The sequence below is a fragment of the Oncorhynchus keta genome, chromosome 19 (assembly GCF_023373465.1).
Source record: "Oncorhynchus keta strain PuntledgeMale-10-30-2019 chromosome 19, Oket_V2, whole genome shotgun sequence".
Taxonomy (NCBI): domain Eukaryota; kingdom Metazoa; phylum Chordata; class Actinopteri; order Salmoniformes; family Salmonidae; genus Oncorhynchus; species Oncorhynchus keta.
The window spans coordinates 21,266,108-21,279,324 of record NC_068439.1 but is presented as its reverse complement, the minus strand read 5'-3'; the positions used below and the strand labels follow the sequence as shown (position 1 = coordinate 21,279,324).

At 40.9% G+C, this 13,217-nt stretch overlaps 1 protein-coding gene across 1 annotated transcript in view; it reads left to right on the top strand.

Moving 5' to 3' along the window:
- The first annotated feature begins 766 nt into the window (after positions 1 to 766).
- The window catches only part of LOC118397969 (src-like-adapter), a 36,045-nt gene continuing 23,594 nt past the window's right edge, over positions 767 to 13,217 (top strand). The window contains exon 1 of the mRNA XM_035792843.2: positions 767 to 872. The gene's annotated coding sequence lies outside the window, so the exon portion shown is untranslated. The remainder of the gene's footprint in view (positions 873 to 13,217) is intronic.

Here is a 13,217-nt window from a genome sequence, read left to right as displayed (position 1 = left end):
CATAAGGCAACAACATCTGAACGCAGGAAGCCAGCCGGTGGTCGAGAAGGTGCACAGACAGAAGGAGACTGCAAGAGGTGCAAAGGCTGTCTCTCTTGCTAAACAAGGGCAATGGATGCGGTGGGAAGGCCTGGAGAGGAGAAAGATCAACTGGAGTGAGCTTTGGCAAATGGAGGCCAGCAACATCAGCTTCATCATAAGAGTTGTTTATGATGTGCTTCCATCACCAAAAAACCTACATCAATGGTATGGCAAGGACCCGACCTGCCCCCTCTTCCCAGCTCCAGCAACTCTCAGGTATATAATGACAGGTTGCAAGACCAGCCTCTCACAAGGCCACTACACCTGGAGGCAGCACTTGAGACCAAGAGGAGTGCAACCAATTCATTACCTCCAAAAACAAGCAATCCCATCAAAACCTCAACATTCATCTGGGAGGGACAGAAAAGGCCCAAGCATCCTCCTACAAAGCCAGAAACTGGACACCTAGCCATGGCCCGGGACTGGAAGATGCTTGTCGATATTGGCCAGCAACTCATTTTTCCACCTGAGATTGCTTCTACCAACCTTAGGCCAGACATTGTACTCTGGTTCCCTTCACGAAAGGCTGTGTACATCATAGAGCTCACAGTCCCGTGGGAAAACTCTGTTGAAGAAGCCTACGAGTGTAAGAAACTGCGTTACACAGAGTTGGCAGCAGACGCAACTTGGCGTGGCTGGAATGCAAAATTCTGGCCAGTTGAAGTGGGATGCAGAGGATTCGTGGCTTTTTCCACCATCCGGTTGCTGAAAGAACTTGGAATCCATGGACAGGCTCTGCAGCAGACCGTCAGAGCAGTTTCTCAAGCTGTCAACATCACGACAAATCTCATGTGAGTATATACCATCTATTGGCACAATGGACAATTTTTAACATCTCGTCCCGTGGTTTATGATTCTGATTCACACCCTAGATCAGCTAGATGCAAGCAAGAGTGTGAAAAATCACTTCTGGTTGTTTGAAAAGGAAATAATGTCCAAAATATAATTATTTTTTTAACAAGCCTTAGAAAGTTGGTTGCAATTTCAGTTTAATCCACCTGAAAAGACAGAAGAAATAATACAACAAATATTGTGGTTAAACTCAAATATATTATTTGATAAAAAAACATTTTTAAAGTTTAAAAAAGGTATAATTTTTGTGAATGATATCATAAATAGTACTGGTGGAGTTATGTCACAGAAGTAGCTAACACAGACATATGGAAATGTCTGCTCTACCCAAAATTACAACCAACGAATTGCAGCATTACCACAAAAATGGGGGCAAGTAGAAGGGGAAAAAAGGAACTTGTATGTCAGCCCTGTATTAAAGAATATAAATGGCTAAAAAAGTGTGATAAATAAAAACATATACCGATTTCATTTAAGGACCAAAAAACTGACAGCTGTGCCATGTAAATTGATAAATAGTTGGGAAGAGATTCCATGGCACGTGGTTTATGAATTGATACGCAAAACACTGGGATATTGTATATATGGGCGATACAATCTTCCCAGCTCTGCAGATTTTGCTGTGAGGAGTCAGAGTCATTAGCTCATTCATTTTGGTATTGTCCATGTGTAGCTTGTTTTTGGTCACAGGTCCAGGAATGGCTGAAGAATTGCAACATTTGCCTAGAACTAACGCTGCAGACAGCAATACTGGGTGATTTGAAATACCATAGTCAATCAATAATATAATAATTATTTATAGCAAAAATGTTTATTTTTCATTTACAATCCGTAGAAGATATGAGAATAGAAAGGTTCAGTACCTTTGTCAAGCATCACAACAGTTGAAAAAAATATGGCAAATAGAAATCCAAAATGGATGGTGTGGAGCGATAGATGGGAGGGATTGAATGGAGCTGAAGGATGGGACTAATAACAAGATAACCAATGTTTAACATACAGGGCCTGAAAAATGTATATAGGTTGAAAAATGTTGTGAAATAGCACAGTTACAAATAGAAATCAAACTGGATGGACATCAGAAATAGAGGAAGGACTAAAAACAAACAAAATATTACTATTGTAAAATAGATTGTCTGTAAAATGTGTATAATATGTATAAACTGAAGGTAGAAGCCTAAGTGTTGTTTATTAGTTTACTCCAATTGGGGAAGGGTGGTAGGGTTTTCGGGGAATAATAAAGGTATATTAAAACAAAAAAGGTATGTCTATATAGGTATGTGTATGTATATGTATATATGGGGTGCAGGGTAGCCTAGTGGTTAGAGCGTTGGACAAGTAACCGGAAGGTTGCAAGTTCAAATCCCCCGAGCTACAAATCTGTCGTTCTGCCCCTGAACATTTGGGGCAGAACCATCATTGAAAGTAAGAATTTGTTCTTAACTGACTTGCCTAGTTAAATTAAGGTTAAAAATATATGTGTATGTATATGGGAAAAAAAATATTTACAAAAAATAATGTATGGAGGATTGGAAATGATGCAGACAATTACATTGATGGAAGCAACAATCTTTCCACAATATTAAGCTGATCCAACCCTTATATAAAAAAATAGAAGAGTGTGCAAGACTGTATTGAATGTGTCACTGTGTCACCATTTTCTCTCGACTTGTGTACCTACGTTGTAAACTGTAATTCATAGGCTAGGCTGTAGCAATCTCATGATGGGTATAGGGAAAATCTGTGTTTTTATTGTAATACATGTGAATTATGAGGATTTTTTTGAGGGATGTGTTGCTACAGTACTAAGTAATGGGAACATTAACACTGTGTTAATCATTGGTCATTAGTATTTGGTATTTATAGATTGCAAAATCCTGTTAATGTCCATTTACATAAAAAAACATGTACATTTGTCTATTAATGCCTTCATTTGTTGTTGTTGGAAAGTCATGACATGTTACACAGACATTTGCGAGCCACAGCCTTGCCAAAAACAACAGTTATTTCATTTAAAACTCTCAGAATATTGGCTCTGTGCCCTGGGACTGGGACCAAAGCAACTAACTCAGAACCTCTATCTGAATATGTGGATAGACAGACACACAAAGAGAAAAACAGGCACACGCACATCCACACAGGCCCTAGTTTTGTCACATTTGGGCTACAGTTCAGTCATGTGGTCAGGTGCCACAAAGAGGAGCCTTAAGAAAATTACAATTGGCTCAGAACAGGGCAGTACGGCTGGCCCTTAAATGTACACGGAGAGCTAACATTAATCATATGCCTGTAAATCTCTCATGGCTCACAGTGGAGGAGAGATTGACTTCGTCACTACTTGTTTTTGTAAGAAGTGTTGACAAGCTGAATGCACCGAGCTGTTTGTTTAAACTACTAGTACAGACACCCATGCATACCCCACAAGACATGTCACCAGAGGTCTCTGAACAGTCCCCAAGTCCAGAACAGACTATGGAAGGCACACAGTACTACACAGAGCCATGACTACAAGTAACTCTATTCCACATCAGGAGTTACGAATCTTACATACTCCTCTGTGAGGAAGACAGAGCTTCCTTTGCGAGAGCATAGGCTTGGTGTAGGCGCTCACGAAAGTGGCTAACGTAGTCCAACACATTCTCATCTCTCGTACATAACTCTTGGGACAAAAACTGTTCTTTAACTTCTTGCGTCGAGCCATCCCGGATCCGGTATCGTGACTACAGCCTCAAGCTCATTACCATAACGCAACGTTAACTATTCATGAAAATCGCAAATGAAATGAAATTAATCTATTTGCTCTCAAGCTTAGCCTTTTGTTAACAACACTGTCATCTCAGATTTTCAAAATATCCTTCTCAACCATTGCAAAACAAGCATTTGTGTAACAGTATTGATTGCTAGCGTAGCATTTAGCGTAGCATTTAGCGTTAGCATTCAGCAGGCAACAATTTCACAAAAAACAGAAAAGGATTCAAATAAAATCATTTACCTTTGAAGAACTTCGGATGTTTTCAATGAGGAGACTCTCAGTTAGATAGCAAATGTTCAGTTTCAGATTACTTGTGTAGGAGAAATCGCTCCGTTTTGTTCATCACGTTTGGCTAAGAAAAAAATCTGAAAATGCAATCTCTACAACGTCGAACTTTTTACCAAATTAACTCCATAATATCGACAGAAACATGGCAAACGTTGTTTAGAATCAATCCTCAAGGTGTTTTTCATATATCTATTCAATGATAAATCATTCGTGGCAGCTGTGTTTCTCCTTGAAGCAAAAGAAAAATACATGCAGCTGGAGATTACGCAATAATTGCAACGGAGGACATCAAGCGGCCACCCGGTAGATGTAGTCTCTTAAGGTCAATCTTCCAATGATTTGCCTACAAATACGTCACAATGCTGTCGACACCTTGGGGAAACGACAGAAAGTCTAAGCTCATTCGTGACCCATACACAGCCATATAAGAAGACATTGGAACACAGCGCATTCAAAATCACTTCCTGTATGAAATTTCATCTTGGTTTCGCCTGTAGCATTAGTTCTGTGGCACTCGCAGACAATATCTTTACAGTCAGTGTTTTCTTTCCAAAGCTGTCAATTATATGCATAGTCGAGCATCTTTTCGTGACAAAATATCTTGTTTAAAAGGGGAATGTTTTTTAATCCATAAATTAAAAGAGTGCCACCTATATCCAAGAAGTTAACTCAGTGTGTACATTCACAAAGTGCAATGGCACTGGGACAAAACCCATTTCAATAGCCTGAACTAACACACTGGAACCACAGTATGTATTGTCGGATAAGGGCAACACATCAGACAATATAATCAATATAAGACCAACTCCTGTTGGCGGCTTGGCACGAATAGGTATCCCTTGCTTGTGGTTTAGCAGGAAGCAATCATTAATCATATGTCCCACCTTATGACAATAGAAACAGGGACGCTCATTTTTCTGGCGTGCTTGATATACTACTGGCCGACCAGGGCTAAAAGTAGACAATTCAGTGGCTCTACTCTCAGTATGAGCCGAAAACACGCTTTTGTACACAGAAGCTTCTGACAGGGAGGATACTTTCTGTTTGTTTAGGTGAACTACAATACGTTTGAGTAAGCAATTTTTTAATTCTTCCAACAAGATTAACTCCCGGGGAGAGTTGAAATCAGTTACCTTGTTAGCAGTATGTCATTTATCAAACAGATTTCCCTTGTCTCTAGCAAATTCCACATGTCTTACTAGAAGACTTTCTATGAGACCTAAATCTCTGTCGGTATGCCTCAGGCACAAGTTCATAGGCACGAAGAACAGTAGCTTTGACCCCTTCATAATTCAAACTGTCTTCAAGAGGTAACACTGACAAAACCTCTTGGGCTTTACCAGTTAATTTACACTGAAGTAATATGCACCATACCTCTTCAGGCCATTTCAATGCAGATTTAAAAAACATATTTCAATTACACCTTATGGAACAGCGGAAACTGTGAAATGACACACACACAAGTACAGACACGCACACACAAGTACATCGTAATATTGTTTTATGGTGGTATTATACATTTTCTATTTTAGATATGTAGTTATGTAATAATATTATATGATGCACTATTTTGTTTTATTTGTAATGTAAGTGCTTTAATGTGTTTGGACCCCAGGAAAGGTAGCTTCTACCTTGGCAACAGCTAATGGAGATCCCCAATAAATATAAATACTAAGTACACACACACACCATAAAGATACAGCAGCTACAGCACTTGATAGGATAATAAGAGCAGTTGTCATGCTTCAAAACTAGACAATTATTCCTTACTTTTTCATTCCAAACACTTTGAAGAGTTATCATAATTTTCTCTCTAAATCAGTAGTTTATAATTTCCATTCAACATATCACTTTTCCAAAGTATATTATTTCCTTCCAGTAGGTCACTCCCTAAGCAGATAATCCAATATGATTAATGAGACATTCTTGTTCTGAGACCAAGCTGCCTCCTTAGGGCCTATATCCCGATATGTGCTGTGAGCCTCTCCTGTCACAACACACGCTGGAAGATTATAAATCAATAAATATATAAAACCCAATAGGCAAAAAAGCACCCCATTCCTTATATAGTACACTACCTTTGACCAACGCTCTATGCGCCCTGGTCAAAAGTAGTGCACTACATAGAGAATAGGGTGCCATTTGGGAGGCTTCCAAAGGTCCCTGGCTGGATCATGGGATTCTTAATGTGTTTTGACACTTGATTTGAGAGGATCTGGATTTGGAGCAAGGCGAGCTGTTATTTAAAACATCACTGTTGACATAAAAAGTATGGCTGCCATCTCTGTCCTTTGCAAAACTGAGATCATTTTTTAGCCAAAGCTCAGATTTAGACTCTTTGTCAGATATGGCAAATTATGGCACCGACAGGTGGATAAATAATGCTCCTTGTCTTTATAACACTTTGTTTGAATTTAATTTTGGGATTTGACTGATTGCCTTTTGGTTCAAAAACTGGGCACCAAGTTGTGTTTGAGTCCTGTCCAGTTCCTCCCTGCAAAATAAACAACCAGTCTTGTCCTTTCTCTGTGGGGTTGAATGCCAGGCTCAAACCAGCCTTGTCCTTTCTCTGTGGGGTTGAATGCCAGGCTCAAACCAGCCTTGTCCTTTCTCTGTGGGGTTGAATGCCAGGCTCAAACCAGCCTTGTCCTTTCTCTGTGGGGTTGAATGCCAGGCTCAAACCAGCCTTGTCCTTTCTCTGTGGGGTTGAATGCCAGGCTCAAACCAGCCTTGTCCTTTCTCTGTGGGGTTGAATGCCAGGCTCAAACCAGCCTTGTCCTTTCTCTGTGGGGTTGAATGCCAGGCTCAAACCAGCCTTGTCCTTTCTCTGTGGGGTTGAATGCCAGGCTCAAACCAGCCTTGTCCTTTCTCTGTGGGGTTGAATGCCAGGCTCAAACCAGCCTTGTCCTTTCTCTGTGGGGTTGAATGCCAGGCTCATACCAGCCTTGTCCTTTCTCTGTGGGGTTGAATGCCAAGCTCATACCAGCCTTGTCCTTTCTCTGTGGGGTTGAATGCCAGGCTCAAACCAGCCTTGTCCTTTCTCTGTGGGGTTGAATGCCAGGCTCAAACCAGCCTTGTCCTTTCTCTGTGGGTTTGAATGCCAGGCTCAAACCAGCCTTGTCCTTTCTCTGTGGGGTTGAATGCCAGGCTCAAACCAGCCTTGTCCTTTCTCTGTGGGGTTGAATGCCAGGCTCAAACCAGCCTTGTCCTTTCTCTGTGGGGTTGAATGCCAGGCTCAAACCAGCCTTGTCCTTTCTCTGTGGGGTTGAATGCCAGGCTCAAACCAGCCTTGTCCTTTCTCTGTGGGGTTGAATGCCAGGCTCAAACCAGCCTTGTCCTTTCTCTGTGGGGTTGAATGCCAGGCTCAAACCAGCCTTGTCCTTTCTCTGTGGGGTTGAATGCCAGGCTCAAACCAGCCTTGTCCTTTCTCTGTGGGGTTGAATGCCAGGCTCAAACCAGCCTTGTCCTTTCTCTGTGGGGTTGAATGCCAGGCTCAAACCAGCCTTGTCCTTTCTCTGTGGGGTTGAATGCCAGGCTCAAACCAGCCTTGTCCTTTCTCTGTGGGGTTGAATGCCAGGCTCAAACCAGCCTTGTCCTTTCTCTGTGGGGTTGAATGCCAGGCTCATACCAGCCTTGTCCTTTCTCTGTGGGGTTGAATGCCAGGCTCATACCAGCCTTGTCCTTTCTCTGTGGGGTTGAATGCCAGGCTAAAACCAGCCTTGTCCTTTCTCTGTGGGGTTGAATGCCAGGCTCAGACATGTATCACAAATGCTGGCGCTGAGCCAAAGTGTTTGCCACGTGGAAGATAGGCCTGGCGCTGAGCCAAAGTGTTTGGCATGTGGGAGAGAGGCCTTGCCTGCTCATAAGCCTCTGATGCCTGGACAGGTTTTTATTCTTCTAAGAATTTAAAGGGCACAAGTAATGAACTCTGCTGTCAAACCTGACACACTGTCTTTATGAGGCCTACTTTGATTTGTTCATCTCTGTCCCACTGGGCAAAAACTGGTTAAATCAACATTGTTTCCACGTCATAAAAAAAAATCTCTGTAATAATGTTGAATCAACATGGAAAATTGATTGGACTTGCCAAGGGAATTTTCATCCAACTTTTAACCTCAATCAAATATTTTGTTGATTTCATGTTGAATTCACGTTAGTTGACAACTCAACCAAATGTAAATCAAAACTAGACGTTGAACTGACGTCTGTGCCCAGTGGGGTGTTTTTGGCAGGAGAGAGGTGACACCGACACAAAGGCAGGGATTTAGGATGCTGCCAGGCCTACAAAAGCAGAGCTCTCCTTCTACGGGCCGACGAAGGACATTCATCATCATCGTCTCTACAACTGAACAAAAGCAGCCTTTCAGGCACTCTGTGTGTAGAGAGGAACAACCACAAGCATCCCTGTGAGATATAGTTGGTTCAGCTTTACCTTGGTTGTATAATAGCCTAACATACTGTAAACTCAACATATTTTTTAGTTGTATTTTTATTTAACTAGGCAAGTCTGTTAAGAAAAAATTCTTATTTACAATGACGGCCTACCCCGGCCAAACCCCAACCCGGGACGACGCTGGGCCAATTGTGCGCCGCCCTATGGGACTCCCAGTCACGGCCGGTTGTACAGCCTGGAATCGAACCAGGAAAGTTTTGTGGGAATAATTGCTGTATTTCAAATGGTATTATAATTTCACCCTACAGAATACAGTACCATACCGTATCTCTGGAGCGCCGAAAACCTTTTGACCACAAGTGGGTACATGGCATTGTTGTTTCTGGCCCATTAACATATTTTGAGGGGAGCTGCGTTAGAGGCTATATTTATTGCACCTGTGAGTAATAATTCTGTACCAATGTAACTCCCATGTGGTTATAGTGCTCCATTAATTTAACATGTGTAGGGGACAGATTAGAGTGCAGCAAGTTGAGCATTTTGCCATGTGCTTTTGGTCTGTTTTGCCCTGTAGTCACTGACAGTATGGAAGCCTGTGTTAAGGCCTTTAGATGTGCAAAAGATATAAAACACAAAATGTTCATTAATATGTTGTAATGTGTAAACACTTTACCAAGCAGCCAACTTGCTTGCATCAATCACTTGTAATTACAGTAAATAGAATCTGCTCCCCTCAATTAATTGAATTAATTCTGATTACGGTAGTGTTGACTTTTGTTCAGTATAATAAAGTACATTTTACAGTGATGTACTGTGTGTCATTACACAGTACTTGCTTAGAAACCATATTTATATTACAGTAGATGTACTGTAATATGAAATACATAATTGTACTTGCCACTGAGCGGCCTATAAGTTAGTCAAATTCACAGCAGCCTCTTTACTGTGTGTGTGTGTGTGTGTGTGTGCGCGTGTGTGCGTGTGTTTAAGGAGTTCCCATTAAAAACCCAATTAGTCAATGTTTGGCAGCAGTAACTGATGGACACATAAGACTGATTATACAGAGGTTGAGGAATTGTCAACGCTTTCAGCAGCTATTTATCACAATCACTCAGAGAGCCTGCAGGTATTTAAATGGCTGTCAGGCAACAGTTCAATTCAATCGCCTTCCTTTCATTCCTCGGATGCATGGAGGATTAAGTTATGGTGTTGATGGTGGAGATTTGGCCTTTTTACACCAACACAATGGTTATTTTACACTGGCTACTTTTCTTCCCGCATTGTGAAAGGAGGATGTTATCTGGAAAACTGTTGTAATTCGGAAATTATACATTTCCGAGTATTAATGGTCTGTGGAAAGTTGGGTGCTTAATTTTAACAATGCATCTATTAAGTAACAGCCACAGTGTTTTTTTCTGGGTTGTTCTTTAGAATTTTTGTGCCATATGCATACCTTCCATATGGGATGAAGGCAGAGTAGATTCAATCGAGGTGTGTGTGTGACGCGGTCAGATCTTTTCCTATCTCCTGGCTCTGTTTTAACAAATGCCAGCAGTTGAAGTATTTGTATTTATTATGGATCCCCATTAGCTGCTGCCAAAGCAGCAGCTACTCTTTCTGGGAGCCAGCAAAATTAAGTCAGTTTATAGAATTTTTTAAATATTACAATAGATTCACAGTGTGCCCTCAGGCCCCTACTCGACCACTACCACATACCTACAGTACTAAATCCATGTGTGTGTGTGTGTGTGTGCCAATGTTTGTATTGCTTCACATTCCCCGCTGTTCCATAAGGTGTTTTTTAATCTGTTTTTTTAAATCTAATTTTACTGCTTGTGTCAGTTACTTGATGTGGAATAGAGTTCCATGTAGTCGTCACTCTATTTAGTACTATGTGCCTGCCATAGTCTGTCTGGACTTGGGGACTGTGAAGAGACCCCTTGTGGCATGTCTTGTGGGGTATGCATGGGTGTCCGAGCTGTGTGCCAGTAGCTTAGACAGACAGCTCGGTGCATTCAACATGTCAATACCTCTCATAAATAAAAGTACTGATGAAGTCAATCTCTCCTCCACTTTCAGCCAGGAGAGATTGACATGGATATTATTAATATTAGCTCTCTTTCTACATCCAAGGGCCAGATGTGCTGCCCTTTTCTGAGTCAATTGCAATTTTCCTAAGTCTCCCCTTTGTGGCACCTGACCACACGACTGAACAGTAGTCAAGGTGCGACAAAACTAGGGTCTGTAGGACCTGCCTTGTTGATAGTGTTGTTAAGGCAGAGCATTGCTTTATTATAGACAGACTTCTCCCCATCTTAGCTACTACTGCATCAATATGTTTTGACCATGACAGTTTACAATTTAGGGTTACTCCAAGCAGTTTAGTCATCTCAACTTGCTCAATTTCCACATTATTTAATACAATATTTGGTTGAGGTTAAGGGTTTAGTGAGTGTTTTGTTCCAAATACAATGCTTTTAGTTTTAGAAATATTTAGGGCTAACTTATTCCTTGCCACCCACTCTGAAACTAACTGCAGCTCTTTGTTGAGTGTTGCAGTCATTTCAGTCGCTGTAGTAGCTGACGTGTTTAGTGTTGAGTTATCCGCAATACATAGTCACTCTGGTTTTACTCAAAGTCAGTGGCATGTCGTTAGTAAAAATTGAAAATAGCAAGTGGCCTAAACAGCTACCCTGGGGAATTCCTGATTCTAACTGGATTATAGTTGAGGCTTCCATTCAAGAACACCCTCTGTGTTCTGTTAGACAAGTAACTATTTATTCACATTATAGCAGGGGGTGTAAAGCCAATACACATGTTTTTCCAGCAGCAGATTATGATAGATAATGTCTGAAGTCTAACATTGTAACGGCGTTCGTCTGTTGAAAGAGAGTCGGACGAAAATGTGGCGTGGTGGTTACTCATGTTCTTTAATGAAAATAGAACGATACATGAAATAACTAAATAAGCAAAACAACAAACGGAACGTGAAAACCTATACAGCCTATCTTGTGACAACAAACACAGAGACAGGAACAATCACCCACAAAACACAGAGTGAAACCTAGGCTACCAAAATATGGTTCCCAATCAGAGACAACGAGAATCACCTGACTCTGATTGAGAACCGCCTCAGGCAGCCAAACCTATGCTAGACACCCCTACTCAGCCACAATCCCAATGCCTACTAAAACCCCAATACGAAACACAACAAAATAAACCCATGTCACACCCTGGCCTGACCAAATAAATAACGAAAACACAAAATACTAAGACCAAGGCGTGACAAACAAGACAGCCCCCACAATCATTTTGTCATCAATTTCTCTCAGCCAATAATCAGTCATTTGTGTAAATGCTGTGCTTTGTTGAGTGTCCTTCCCTTTAAGCATCCTGGAATTTATTTGTCAATTTGTGCCTCAAAGCTTTTTACTATCATTCTTTATATAATTTCTCTTTGTTTCATAGTGTAGTTTATTTTTATTTAGTTTAGTCACATGATTTCTTCATTTGCAGTGTGTTTGCCAATCAGTTGGGCTGCCAGACTTAATTACCTTTTGCCTCATCCCTCTCAACCATACAAGTTTTCAATTCCTCATCAATCAGTTTAACAGTTTTTACAGGCCATCAGACTGTTAAACAGCCATCACTAACACAGAGTGGCTGCTGCCAACATACAGACTCAATCTCTAGCTACTTTAATAATTCATAATTGGATGTAATAAATGTATCACTAGTCACTTAAACAGTACCACTTTATGTAATGTTTACATACCCTACATTACTCATCTCATATGTATATACTGCACTCTATACCTTCTACTGCCTCTTGCCTATGCCGTTCGTCCATCGCTCATCCATTTATTTATATGTACATATTCTTAATCATTCCTTTACACTAGTGTGTATAAGGTAGTTGTTGTGAAATTGTTAAATTACTTGTTAAATATTGCTGCACGGTTGGAACTAGAAGCACAAGCACATTTCGCTACACTCGCATTAACATCTGCTAACCATGTGTATGTGACCAATAAAATTTGATTTGATTTGAGGTTAGCACTTGGTGGTCTATAGCTGCTTCCCACTAGAATGGGCTTTATGTGAGGCAGATGAACCTGTAGCCATATTACTTCAACAGTATTTAACATTAGATCGTCTCTAAGCTTTACATGAATGTGGTTCTGAACATAGACAGCAACACCGCATCCGTTGGCATTTCTGTCTTTTCGGTAGATGTTATAACCATGTATTGCTAACACTGTATCATCAAAGGTATTATCTAAGAGTTTCAGAGATAGTCAGAATATGAATGTCATCTGTTACAAGCAAGTTATGGACTTCACGGATCTTGTTTCTCAGGCTACATATTTTAGTATGGGCTATTTTTTAGCACTTTTCTGGGTTGCTTGATTGTTTTTAATGCTTTACTGGGACGCTTGTCAGAGGTGGACTTACTCATGTTATTTACATTGGAGCTGATAGTGCAGGGTGAGCTGCATAATGTGGTCTTGCTCTTTCACACCGCCTCAGTGCTAACAGTGTGACTCTGGTTTATAGGGTCATGAATATTGCTCACAATAGCTGTAGGATAAACAGATGCATTCGGTGCAATTAGGGGTACATAAATTAAATTACTTCCATTGTGTTTTCCAATGCCCCTAAGATCATGTACATTTGATGCAGCATTATGACGAGTCATTGTCACAATGGTAGGGATTAACTGAGCTGGTCTTGGATCATTTACCAGTCGTTGTTTCAACGCAGCCTTGAAATGTGCGGACAGAGTCCAGGAGCCAAGATGCTTTGGATGGACATCTGTCATTCCTGTAAAGTATCTTCTGTTTCCAGAAG